This window comes from Rhamphochromis sp. 'chilingali' (genome assembly GCF_963969265.1).
Source record: "Rhamphochromis sp. 'chilingali' genome assembly, chromosome: 10".
Taxonomy (NCBI): Eukaryota; Metazoa; Chordata; class Actinopteri; order Cichliformes; family Cichlidae; genus Rhamphochromis; species Rhamphochromis sp. 'chilingali'.
In genome coordinates, this window is record NC_137937.1 from 673,857 (window position 1) to 686,823 (window position 12,967).

The window sequence follows — 12,967 nt, forward strand, 5'->3', positions numbered from 1 at the left end:
AAGAGTACTTAGCGTAAATATTAAGCAACCTAACTAATAGGGTTCCAACTCCCAGCATCAACAAAAATAAATAAATAAAAAATAGGGAACCACCCCTCACGCTCCACCTCATGATGCTTAATCGACGTAATCAACCTTAATTTGATGCAGTGTGAAAAAAAATGCACAGAAATCAATTATTTTTCAAGAAATATTAAATAGATTCAACATCTTTCTTCAGCAAAATTGCAGACTGCACAGATGGTACCTTCCCAAAGGAAAAAGTACTATAGCTTACTAGGGTATATATATTAGACTTAATAGTTACTATATACAGTAATTGACTTCTATTCATTTTACATCAAATTAAAACTTTGGGTGTCAGATAATTATTTATTAAAAGCTCGACATTTTAAATGAGAATAAGAAAGAAAAGTATGTCTTTGTGCCCCCTTTTCCCTGTTCATGCCCTCTCGGCCCCCCTGGCTAAACTTTGCTAGATCCGCCCCTGCACAGTTACCAGCGTCAGCTACGTAGAAAAAGATCCTCGAGTAGAAAGTAATAATAAATAAATTCTAACAACAGCTGATCAAGCTTAAACGTGCTGCTGCTGTTCAGCCGCTGGTTTCCTCTTTCTGGTGCAAAGTGGGCCAAAAACAAACAAGAGACGATCAGCTGATCATTGATCAGTTTCATGATTGAAGTAGCAGCAAGAAGAGGCAGTCGCTCCATATATCGCTTGTTAAGCTTAACGCAGGAATGCTTTACAAACATTCAGAGATGGACTTACACACTTGCTTTACTTCTCTCGGGGATAACTTTGTCGGAGATGAAATGCCGGGTTGCTAGCGAAGCTCCACATGCTATCCAGACCACCGACAGGTCCCGCATGCCACAGCCGCTCTATCACGTGATGCATACTGCTCCGACGTGCTAACATTCTGAGGTGAGTTACGGCGCGTTGCAAGTTTTGTGAGGTGCTTTCGTGATATTTAATGGATCGGATTACATTTTTTATTTTTCTCCGATATCCGATCCAGTAATTTAGGTCAGTATCGGACCGATACCGATACGTAATATCGGATCGGTCCATCTCTAATATAGACACAGACATACAGGCACACACAGACACAAACATCCATTCCCACCCTCATGCTCTCATATGCACTCACTCCACACTCAACCAACGTGGAGACAGACATAAAGAGACGCTGTACACACGATCACACTCCCCAAGCGTACTCTACAAACCGGGTCTAGGTACCCTTGCCCCTGGAGGGGGGAACTGCACCCAGACCCAGGTGGTGTTACCCTTTTCCCTGCAGTGGGGGGAGGCAGACCGCCCCGACTCCGCAGCAGCAGGGAGGCCCCACCCTCCAGACCGCAGTCGGACGGCCAACTCCTCCTCCTAGCCCCCCCCCCGCTCCAGCAGGTCGCAGAGAATGGGGGTGAGAGTTCATGTGCATGTTAATATATGCATTATCTATTTCTTCCTTTAGTCTTTTCAATTTAATTTCTTAATAATCTGAAAGAGCATCTTTCTTCATGAATATGTTTAATTCATTCATAATACTGATTTCTTTAGAGTCATTTGTTTGTTTGTTTTATTTCTTTGCTGCGCCTTACTGCTGCTTCTCTTACCTTGATTTGAAAAATACCCATTTTAGTGTGTGATTCATATTGGTATCCCCAAATATTCTGCAGTTTTTTCCACTATATTACAAAATGTATCATCACTCAATAAATAATTATTTAGCTTCCAAAAACCACGTAGATTACTTTGACTTTGTTTATTGCCAACTACGTGAATTGTGATCAGTTTATGGAGCAAAATCATGAGAAGATTCTGAAACAGAATGCAAACATGAAGAAGATATTAACCACAAGTCAGTTCTGGATTGTAGAGATCTATTTGCATTGCTCCAGGTAAAATCTTCTGTATCAGAGAATCTCCATACGTCTATATCTGCAAGTTGTTCACAGAAAAACGCAGTGCTTTTAAATTGTGAGTGTTGAGATGTTCTTATTGGTACTCTATCTATAAGATCGTCTGGAGCATCATTATAATCTCCTCTAAGAATCATGTGGGCTCCCTTGTATTTTGATTTTAAGAATCAAGTTTCTCAGATAATTGTATGCACATAGATTTGGCCTGATTTGTGTTTTTATGACTGTATAAATTACAGATTATAAAGAAGGTGTTGTCCAATTTGAAAACCAGAATAATGCATCTGCATTCATCTGAAGACAATGACTCAATAATGTTACCTTTAAAGTTGTTAAGCAGAATGGCTACTGTTGGGTCTGTGCTTCCACAGGCCCCGCTGGTTTAGACACTTATTCCCCTTAATGACAAGGAAGCAAGACGAACAGCGATTTTACTTGCGCAAGGGAGGATCTCAGAGCAGCCCTTCTGCCCTCCGTCTTAGACCACTTCGAAGAACTGGCCTCCGCTTGCCGCCTTTTATTGAAAACAGTTAGAGTACACACAAGCACCACCCATTGTAAACCCCCCTATGGTTATAAAAGATAAGGTACCGTGTGTATGTGTGTGCACGTGTAAGCACGTGTGTGTTTGTGTGACCTCCTGCTCACCAAAAGGATCATAAAAGCAGGAAACTTACTAAGCAAGAAAACAGAACCCTCACATAGGATGTGCCTATAATAAACACTACAGCCTCCCCCACCAACAGGCTGGGGAGGGCAATAGAAACAAAGGAATGTCTTTGATCATGCTGTTTGAACTAAGACTTAAAAATTTAAGTAACACAATGATAACATTTAACAATTTAAACCTAACAGCTACGCCTGCCGAATGTTGAGAGGCATAGCACAAATAACAGTGATCACCCCACCCTGCTTTCCAAAATTTTACATCATTATCACACGAATGAGTTTCTTGTAGAAAATCAAATCAGAATTTTTCTGTCTACAGAAAATGAAAATGGACTTTCTTTTGGTACTGTCATGAATACCTTGAGCTTTAAGGGATAGCATTTTTAAGCCTGCCATAAGGGAAGAAGGGAACGAATAAAGTGAACTGGATGTCTATTAAATTAACTAGAAACTTATAAGGTGCTAAGGTATAAACACCTAAAGAAGATACTCTCAAAAGGGAACACTAAGTTTTGAGTACCTACGTAAAATTCTTCAGACTTTTTTTCTTTGTTTTTTTTCCAATGAAGTGACCCAAACGCTGAAGCAAATTAACATTTATACTCCTATAAAAGTTTGTGTTTAACTACTCACAACGTAAAACGCAAACAAGTCCAAACATTACCATAATAATGTTTGTCAAATATTCGTACGACTAACTTGGAGGTATGAAAAGTTTTATAGAAAATATAAAGAGGTTATTGTTGGTTGTAAACATATTACCGAATGAACCTGAGGTATTTCAAATAAAAAAAGAATCATAATGTACATGTGTCACAAAATTATTAAACACTGAACAGTAACATTGTGAGCCTGAGGTAGTTGAAATACCTGTTAATGTTAGGGAACTTACAAAGGGAACTTAAGGTACATCTTGCGATTCTTGTAGTAATCTCTTCTTTATGCCGTGTGTCTTACACCATCAATGATGGCCATTCCACACTTTGTGTGGGAAGGTGCGCATGGTGCACTGTATGATGATGGGGCGTGAGCTGTTTTCATCTGTTGTTCGACCAACTTTGTGAACAGTCTCTATCATGGACTCGAATTTGTTTTTTTCCTCTGGGATGATCAGGGCGATTATATCCATCACCTCTTTTCTTACATCCTCGTTACTATGCTGTGGGAGATTCAGCAAACACAGGTTCCACAGCTGACTATATCTATGCGTATAGTCAGGAACTCGTCCCTGACCCAGAGTGGGCTCTCCACCCTTTTCCGGCTGAGGACCATAGTGTCAGATTTGGAGGTGCTGATTCTCATTTCTGCTGCTTCACACTCGGCTGCAAACTGCTCCGGTTCTAGATTGTGGCTGGGTGGCTGTGGCTACAATGTAGCTTACCATCACCAGTGTGTGAATGTGTGTGTGAATGGGTGGATGACTGGATATGTAAAGCGCTTTGGGGTCCTTAGGGACTAGAAAAGCGCTATATAAATACAGGCCATTTACCATTTACCATTTAGATTTCCTCTTAATACTTGGAGTACATAACATAGTGAAATATATTTTTTAAGTAAAACATAGATTCTTGAGGATTTAATCTTCACTTAATTACCTTAGAACAGATCAACTGATGATCTCAAACAGAAGGCAGAATTTCCTCAGTGAACATTTTTCTTCTTCACATCTTTATTCATGAGGTTTGAAGAATTCTGGGGGGAATTAAAATCCTGCTCTTTTCTTTTGTTTTAATGGAAACTCTCTGGACTCGAGCTTTTTGTTGATGCCCCCCTACTGCTGCTCTCTGAGGTGCAGTTTCTCTCAAACAATCATATTGACTTACATGCATTATCATAGTGAGCTTAAACATTGTGCAGTGTTATTGATTGCTATGCATTAGCTAAGCAGCCTCAGTGTTCTCCAGGGCTGTGGGTTAAAATGTGTCAGACTTTTCTTTCTTCTATAAGCTGCTCTCTTTATAACTTCAAAGGGTTTTAATAAAATTTCGATTGAGTTCACATAAATATAATAAAGAGAATATTATTAAGTAAAACACATGGATAAGTGCATATCATTGTAGCAAGTACATAAGCTAAAATAATTTAAGTTGGTTATGAGTAGTTGGGCTAATTCAGAAGATATCAGATTCGGCTCTAGGAGGTGAGTGAAGTACAATAAACATACAACCACAGATATTGGGATTACAGTTATTATTTATAGTGAAAATAAAGTGCAATTACCAAATACCAATATTTACAAATTCTGCAGACAGGAAAAGATAAAACATAATTCAAGCTTGTAAAATATCCGCTGCACAGCGGTGCAGCAACCTCGTCCAACCTCTGGCAAACAATGTCCATAAAGTTTATTTCATGATTGATATAAGTCCAACGCGTATGACAGTCTAGACAGGTTGAAATTGGAAGTATGATGATCAGCACTAAGATTCCAAGACTGAAATCTTGGAAGTGAGATTTAGGGGACTGAAAACCAAGAGGGGAGAGTGTAGGCCGCAGCAGCCTCCTGCCAGACCGCAGGAAGTTGTAGCTGGGATTCTGGCTCGTTGGGCCTAGCTCGCCATCCAAAGTAGTGGTGTCGCTGTGGTCTCTCCAGGGCACCACTAGCCTGCACATTCACTACGTGCGATGTCACATACGAACCCCACGCATCTACCCGCGGCGGTATCAAAATATTGTTGCTTCCATGGCCTGTATTGGTAAATGGCCTGTATTTATATAGCGCTTTTCTAGTCCCTAAGGACCCCAAAGCGCTTTACATATCCAGTCATCCACCCATTCACACACACATTCACACACTGGTGATGGCAGCTACATTGTAGCCACAGCCACCCTGGGGCGCACTGACAGAGGCGAGGCTGCCGGACACTGGCGCCACCGGGCCCTCTGACCACCACCAGTAGGCAACGGGTGAAGTGTCTTGCCCAAGGACACAACGACCGAGACTGTCCAAGCCGGGGCTCGAACCGGCAACCTTCCGATTACAAGGCGAACTCCCAACTCTTGAGCCATGATCGCCCCATATCGCCCCTTCCATCCGCTAACGCCTCTCCCCCGCGTCGTTTCGAGGCGACAACCCGGAAGGCATATAATAGTGCCTCGCGAATAGGATTGGTCACAACAGGCACGTGCAGCCTCGCGGTGTGGCGTGCGTCATGACGCGTCACGATGCCTTCACGGACACGCTCCGGTTGGAATTTAAGATTCCGATTTAGTTATACATGCAGTTCTTTTTATTTTTATGTGGGTTACATCCTCCCCGCCTTAACCATGCACGTCCCGTCGCATGTTAAACGCTAGACAACGTGAACAGACGAAGGACGGCTAGCATCATGGCCCAATGCATTGGAAAGACTATGCAACATCGTTTGGACAACGGAAATCAGAGGATTGCCACGAGTGAAATAGTGAAGTCGGTCAGGTGGTGCTCTTTGTCGTTGTGAACGTCTTAGCCCGTCACCTATGTCAGTGTCTTGCTCAATAACACTAGACTCTTCAGGAGAATCTTCAACAGCAACGACAGGAATGTCGACAAGTATGTCTCCATTTCCAGGTAAGTTTTCAGGTAAGCTATTTCTGTTTTCAGGGTGACTTTCAACAAGTTCAAGTAGGATGTCTTCCACATCAGAGTCAGATTGCTCACCACCAGACTCCACTGCTGGAGGAAGAACACTGGACACAGAGGCTGGTTCTCCTTGCACTTCCACTTCAACTGAAGGATCCAAAATCAATGGTCCTAGGCTCCCACCGTCAGATGAATCTGGAAAATGATTCTGTTTTTCCACAGTGAAGTGCAACGTTGGAGGATTAACATACAATGAAACCAAGCTTCCTGTGTCCTCATCCTCAACCAGAGGTTCTGTGAAGGAATTTAAATCCGGGTTCTGCTGCCGAGTTCTTGGTCTGTGAGGAAGTGATTGCTCTGGTGATTCCAAGTTAACCTCACTGTCCGTGAGGAAGCCGCATGGAAGGAGGAGGTCGCGGTGAAGGGTCCGCATAGGTCCATCGCTGTTCTCAGGTTTTACCTTATAGACCGGGAGGTCCCCAGCCCGATGGACAACCACATAAACTTCTTCCTCCCATTTATCTGAAAGTTTATGCTTCCCTCGAAGGCGGATGTTCCTCACAAGCACACGATCACCTGGTTCCAGTGCGGATGGTATCACACGGTTGTCAAAGCGTGCTTTATTTCGGTCGGCAGCCTTTGTAGCGTTACTGGAGGCAATGCTGAAACTTTCCTCCAATCTTGATTTGAGTGATTTAATGTACTGTGAGTGACTCTTTTGCTTAGATTCCCGCAGTGGCAGATTGAACACCAGGTCCACAGGTAAACGAGGTGTTCTACCGAACATGAGTTCGTAAGGAGTAAATCCTGTAACCTCGTTCCTGGTGCAATTATAGGCGTGAACCAGCGGTTTCACATGCTCTTTCCACCTTGTTTTTTGTTTTGTTTCCAAAGTCCCCAACATTGCCAGCAACGTCCTATTAAATCGCTCCACTGGATTTCCCCTTGGATGGTAAGGGGTTTTACGACTCTTCCGAATGCCTGCAAACTCACACTATTCTTTTATTAGTCTCGACTCAAAATCTTGCCCTTGGTCGGTATGAATTCGCTCAGGAATGCCATAGTAAGTGATATAATTCTCCCATAGACACTTCGCCACAGTTCTTGCCTTTTGATTGGGTGTTGGGATGGCAACAGCGAATTTAGTGAAATGGTCAGTCAGGACTAAGATATCACGAGTGCCACTAGTGTCAGGTTCAAGAGCAAGGAAATCCATACACAAGAGCTCAAGTGGTCGCGATGTTTTTATGCTGACAAGTGGAGCAGCTTTTTCTGGCAAGGCTTTTCGGCGCACACAGCGGCCACAAGTCTTGATCTTCTGCTTAACATCCTTTGCCATTTTGGGCCAGTAGAATCTCGTACGGACAAGGTCGAGTGTACGTTCAATCCCCATATGGCCCATGTCCTCATGGAGACTTTTCAGGACTGATGGGCGCAGCTCCTCTGGAAGGACAAGCTGGTATAAAAGGTCTTCATTGTCCTGTCTCCTCCTGTACAGAACTCCATCTACCAGCTCCAACCTGGACCACTCTCTGAGCAGGAACGGAAGTTCAGGGAGCTCAGCTCTGGCTGTTGGTGGAATCCTCTCTCCCGTCTCAAGCTGGTGAATAAGCTCTCGAATACAGGGATCTGAGTGTTGTTTCTCTTTGATGTTAAGAGTAGAAACGACAGGCAGCTGGTGAAGGTCCTCGGAACAGTAACTGTCAGAGATGGTATCCACTTGAACTGACAAAGACTCGACAAGTGTGAGGCCAACCTCACTGCAGTCACCCGGCCGTGTGGCTCTGACCAGATGACTTTGGCAGATTGCCTTCACAATCTCTTCTGGGAGGACATCAGACTCAGCTGTGTGTTGAGAAATGAACTGACGGATGAGTTCATGGTCATTAGAAACTTCATCATTGGAGCAGGGGTAAGGTCGCCGCGAAAGCGCATCAGCGTCGCAATTTTGTTTGCCAGCTCTGTACAGGAGTTTAAAGGAGTATGTTGACAATGCAGCCAACCAACGGTGTCCAGTAGCGTCCAGTTTAGCTGTTGTCAAAACGTAGGTCAGTGGATTACTGTCCGTAACCACTGTAAAATCTGCTCCGTACAGGTAATCTTGGAATTTCTCGGTCACACTCCATTTAAGGGCGAGGAATTCCAACTTATGGGCTGGATAACGGCTCTCACTCTGCGACAATCCGCGACTAGCATAGGCTATGACCCGGAGTTTCTCCTCTTGCTCCTGATACAACACAGCTCCAAGTCCGGTCACACTCGCATCGGTGTGCAGAATGTATGGGCGAGACGGGTCTGCAAACCCAAGGACCGGGGCAGTTGTAAGATTCTCAATCAGGGTCTCAAATGCAACTTGACAGTTGGTATTCCACCTCTCACCAAAGGGTTGATTTGGCCCGTAGGTGGATGTCTTGCGAGCTTTCAGGGTCTTTGATCTTTGAACCGGAGGATATCCACGAGTCAGGTCATTGAGTGGTTTGGCAATGAAGGAATAGTCTTTTATAAACCGGCGGTAATAGCCAGCGAAGCCCAGAAAAGATCTCAATTGTTTCAGAGTTTGGGGAACCGGCCATGTCTTGATGGTCTCTATCTTCTCTGGATCTGTTTGAACTCCTTCCTCAGAGACAATATGACCCAAGTATTTAACAGATTTTTGGAAGAATCGACATTTCTCCGGTGCCAGTTTCAGCCCATATTCCTTCAACCGGTTCAGGACTCTCAGCAGCCTTCGTTTGTGTTCCTCAAGAGTGTCCGAATAGATGATTAAGTCATCCAGGAAAACGAGCACTTCCTTTAGGTGAAGGTCCCCCATGCATCGCTCCATCAAGCGCTGAAAGGTGCTTGGGGCGTTGGTAACACCTTGAGGCATTTGGTTAAACTCCCAGAACCCAAGAGGAGTCACAAAAGCAGTCTTTGCCTTGTCTTCCTCCTCCATCTGGATCTGGTAGTAACCGGACTTCAGGTCGAGTACTGAAAACCACTTAGAACCAGTGAGTACTGAAAAGGATTCCTCCAAATTAGGTAAGGGGTATGCATCCTTGATGGTTTGAAGGTTTAGTTTCCGGTAGTCTATGCACAGCCGGACCTCACCGTTCTTCTTCCTGACCACCACGATAGGCGAAGCAAAAGGAGACGATGATTCCCTTATAATGCCGGCTTCCAGAAGCTCACGCAGGTGACGGCGGACAGCTTCGAAATCTTGTGGATGGATTGGCCGGGCACGTTGCTTGAATGGTGTATTGTCATGGAGTGGAATATGATGTTTGACAGCTGATGTACATCCAAAATCCAAGTCATGATGCGAAAAGACCTCTGAGATGTCATTCAGCTTGCCTATGACTCGCGTCCTCCATTCAGGTGACAGTGGGGAATTACCAAAATCAAAATTCAGGCTGGTGATAGTGTTCCTGACTGGAAGATGGGTCACGCGATGTTCAGACAAGATGCAGTGGTAGGTTTCCAAATCCGCAATGACACTGTGAGGTGGAATGAAGGTATCTTGCTCCGACTCATTTGTAATAACCACGGGAACCTTGTATGGAGAAAGAGCTGGGAAGTTGATGAGACAACTGCTGACACACAAACCACCAGGTAAGGTGGAAGCAGGATGCTGTAGGAGAACACTCTGGCTAAACAATGGGGTGGAAACTTTGGCAGAGCCCTGGATGACAATAGTACGGCCGGCCGGAACACACACTGGAGCTTTGCTTAGTAGCCTCACAATTCCAATGTTGCCATTCTCCTTCTGCTTGTGTGACAGCTGTAGTGTTTTCAACACCGCTCTGTACCCGTGAGTGCTAGGCTGATAGCTTGGATGCTGGTTAAGATACTGTTCATACAGTGGTTCCAGGGTATTCATCCCAATTAGCACAATAGCGGGGACGTCAGGGTGTGCGTCTGGAACAACTAGAGCCAATGTTGTTACTTCATATTCTTTACCAACAAAATCTCTGGGGAACTTGACGGAAATCTCAATGTATCCAAGATATGGAATGGTTTGACCCGCAGCACCTTCCACTTGGAGAAGATCATGGAGTGGTTGAATTTGTTGTTCATGAAGATGATTGTTGTAAAAGGATACAGGTATTGTGGTTACCTGTGATCCTGTATCAAGCAGGCATTGCTGTGGATGGCCTGCTAGGTTCACCTCTGTTGTGCACCTTGACCCAACCAACCCATGAGGTAACATTGTGGTTGCCTTCGGACGAGTGTGTAGGTCTACACAGTGAACAATTTCCTCCTTGTTCCTTTCCTTCTTTGCGAGACAATGTGGGTCCTGCACAGTTCCTGTACGTCCCATTACAGAAACTGTATCTAGTTTAAATGTCCAGTTGATGAATTCCGCTTCTGCCATTTTGGTTTCCTTTCACTGAACTGTTTGCGTTTTGCATTGACCAATGCGGGATTGGGTCTGTTCTCACACTGTGGTCTAATGTGTCCATCTTCCCCACACCTGAAACAGAAACCAGGCTTGGGGTTAGGTGATACATTCCCCTGTGTATCCGTTCTTTGCTTCGGGTGCTGCTTTGGAACAGGAGTACAGGACTGGTGAGACTGGGAGGCAGTTAAGGCGGCAAGTTGCTTTTGTATCTCCGCCATCTCCTGGCTGGTTCGCCACTAATTTGTCTTATGTAGCAAGTACATAAGCTAAAATAATTTAAGTTGGTTATGAGTAGTTGGGCTAATTCAGAAGATATCAGATTCGGCTCTAGGAGGTGAGTGAAGTACAATAAACATACAACCACAGATATTGGGATTACAGTTATTATTTATAGTGAAAATAAAGTGCAATTACCAAATACCAATATTTACAAATTCTGCAGACAGGAAAAGATAAAACATAATTCAAGCTTGTAAAATATCCGCTGCACAGCGGTGCAGCAACCTCGTCCAACCTCTGGCAAACAATGTCCATAAAGTTTATTTCATGATTGATATAAGTCCAACGCGTATGACAGTCTAGACAGGTTGAAATTGGAAGTATGATGATCAGCACTAAGATTCCAAGACTGAAATCTTGGAAGTGAGATTTAGGGGACTGAAAACCAAGAGGGGAGAGTGTAGGCCGCAGCAGCCTCCTACCAGACCGCAGGAAGTTGTAGCTGGGGTTCTGGCTCGTTGGGCCTAGCTCGCCATCCAAAGTAGTGGTGTCGCTGTGGTCTCTCCAGGGCACCACTAGCCTGCACATTCACTACGTGCGATGTCACATACGAACCCCACGCATCTACCCGCGGCGGTATCAAAATACTGTTGCTTCCATCCGCTAACGCCTCTCCCCCGCGTCGTTTCGAGGCGACAACCCGGAAGGCATATAATAGTGCCTCGCGAATAGGATTGGTCACAACAGGCACGTGCAGCCTCGCGGCGTGGCGTGCGTCATGACGCGTCACGATGCCTTCACGGACACGCTCCGGTTGGAATTTAAGATTCCGATTTAGTTATAGATGCAGTTCTTTTTGTTTTTATGTGGGTTACATCATGCAACAGGAGGACATTCTGTTGTGTTGTATGACACAAGTGAACCGTGGATATCAGAAGCAGAGGCATACAAGAGTGCACGCAGCAGAATAATATATACAGTGTAGAAAGATCTGAAAAAAGGAAACCAACATTTAACAATATGCAGGCCAGTGCAGACAAAACAAGCTCAAAACAAATATGTCCATAAGATTAGACAGAAGATGAGTGTCAGAGCCACAGTCCAGGAGGAAACGCCAACGCCCACAAACACATCAGGCTCCTGAGATGCCTCATATATGCACACAGTCAGTCTTTGTTTTCCTTCAAGCTTGGCTGAAATGTCCTGCCAAACACTTTCTGGAGAAGTTTTATGGCCAGGTGAGACAAAGGCTGTTTGACCACAATAACTACAGGTGTGTAAAGGTGAGGCTTTCTAAGAGCACTGTACGAACCAATGGCTGTGTCCCAATTAAGAGACCGCACGCTTGGAGTACGTGCAGTACGCGTATTACGGACGGTGCGTACTATAAGTGCGGGAAGTGCGGAAGTGCGAGGCCTGTGAAATGGGACGGTCTACCCGTCGTTGCGCTGTTCAGGTTGCCTAGCAACCATGACACTAACCGCGAGAAACGTTTCATACGGCTTTGTGTGACAGAAATGAAGGAGAAAAATGTTTTTTTGGTCATTCATTTTTTTCATGACATCGCTTTGATTAGTTGAGTATCTGAGGCTGAGACCACGGGACTGTAAAACATGACCGTTGGGCTTCATTTCTGCACTGAACAGTCATTTCAACATTAGCTAGTGTGGCGAGACGAGGTTGGGATATAAAGTAAATACTCTTCAGTTTTAAAGAACGACAACGCCACCCTGGGAATTTCACCCAGAGAATACTGGAAATGACACTAAATCACCAAAAAGGCACTTAGGTTCGCTATACTCAATCCAGAGACGAGGTTCAATAATAAACAAATTGACAATTTATTGGTAATTATTTAAAACACCGAATAAAAACATAATCATAAATATTCAAATACAAATATGCTTAAAAAGGTATTCAGAGCTGAGGCTTACCAGTGGAGGGGCAGGGATGCCACACACAACTAAAGAAAGAAAACACACCAAAACACAAGTGCAACACACTATCACACACTCACACTAATAAACTAGACAAGGCAGGTGTGTACACTCAAGGGACCCCACCACCAAGGCACCCTAGTCTCCTCCACGTCGTCACTCCGCATCTGAATAAAAGAAACAAAGAAAATGTTAATATATTACAACAAACTAATGTGTAGCACCGGGGGATAACCCAACTGCAGGACCACACTGGTGATCTACAGCTAGAAA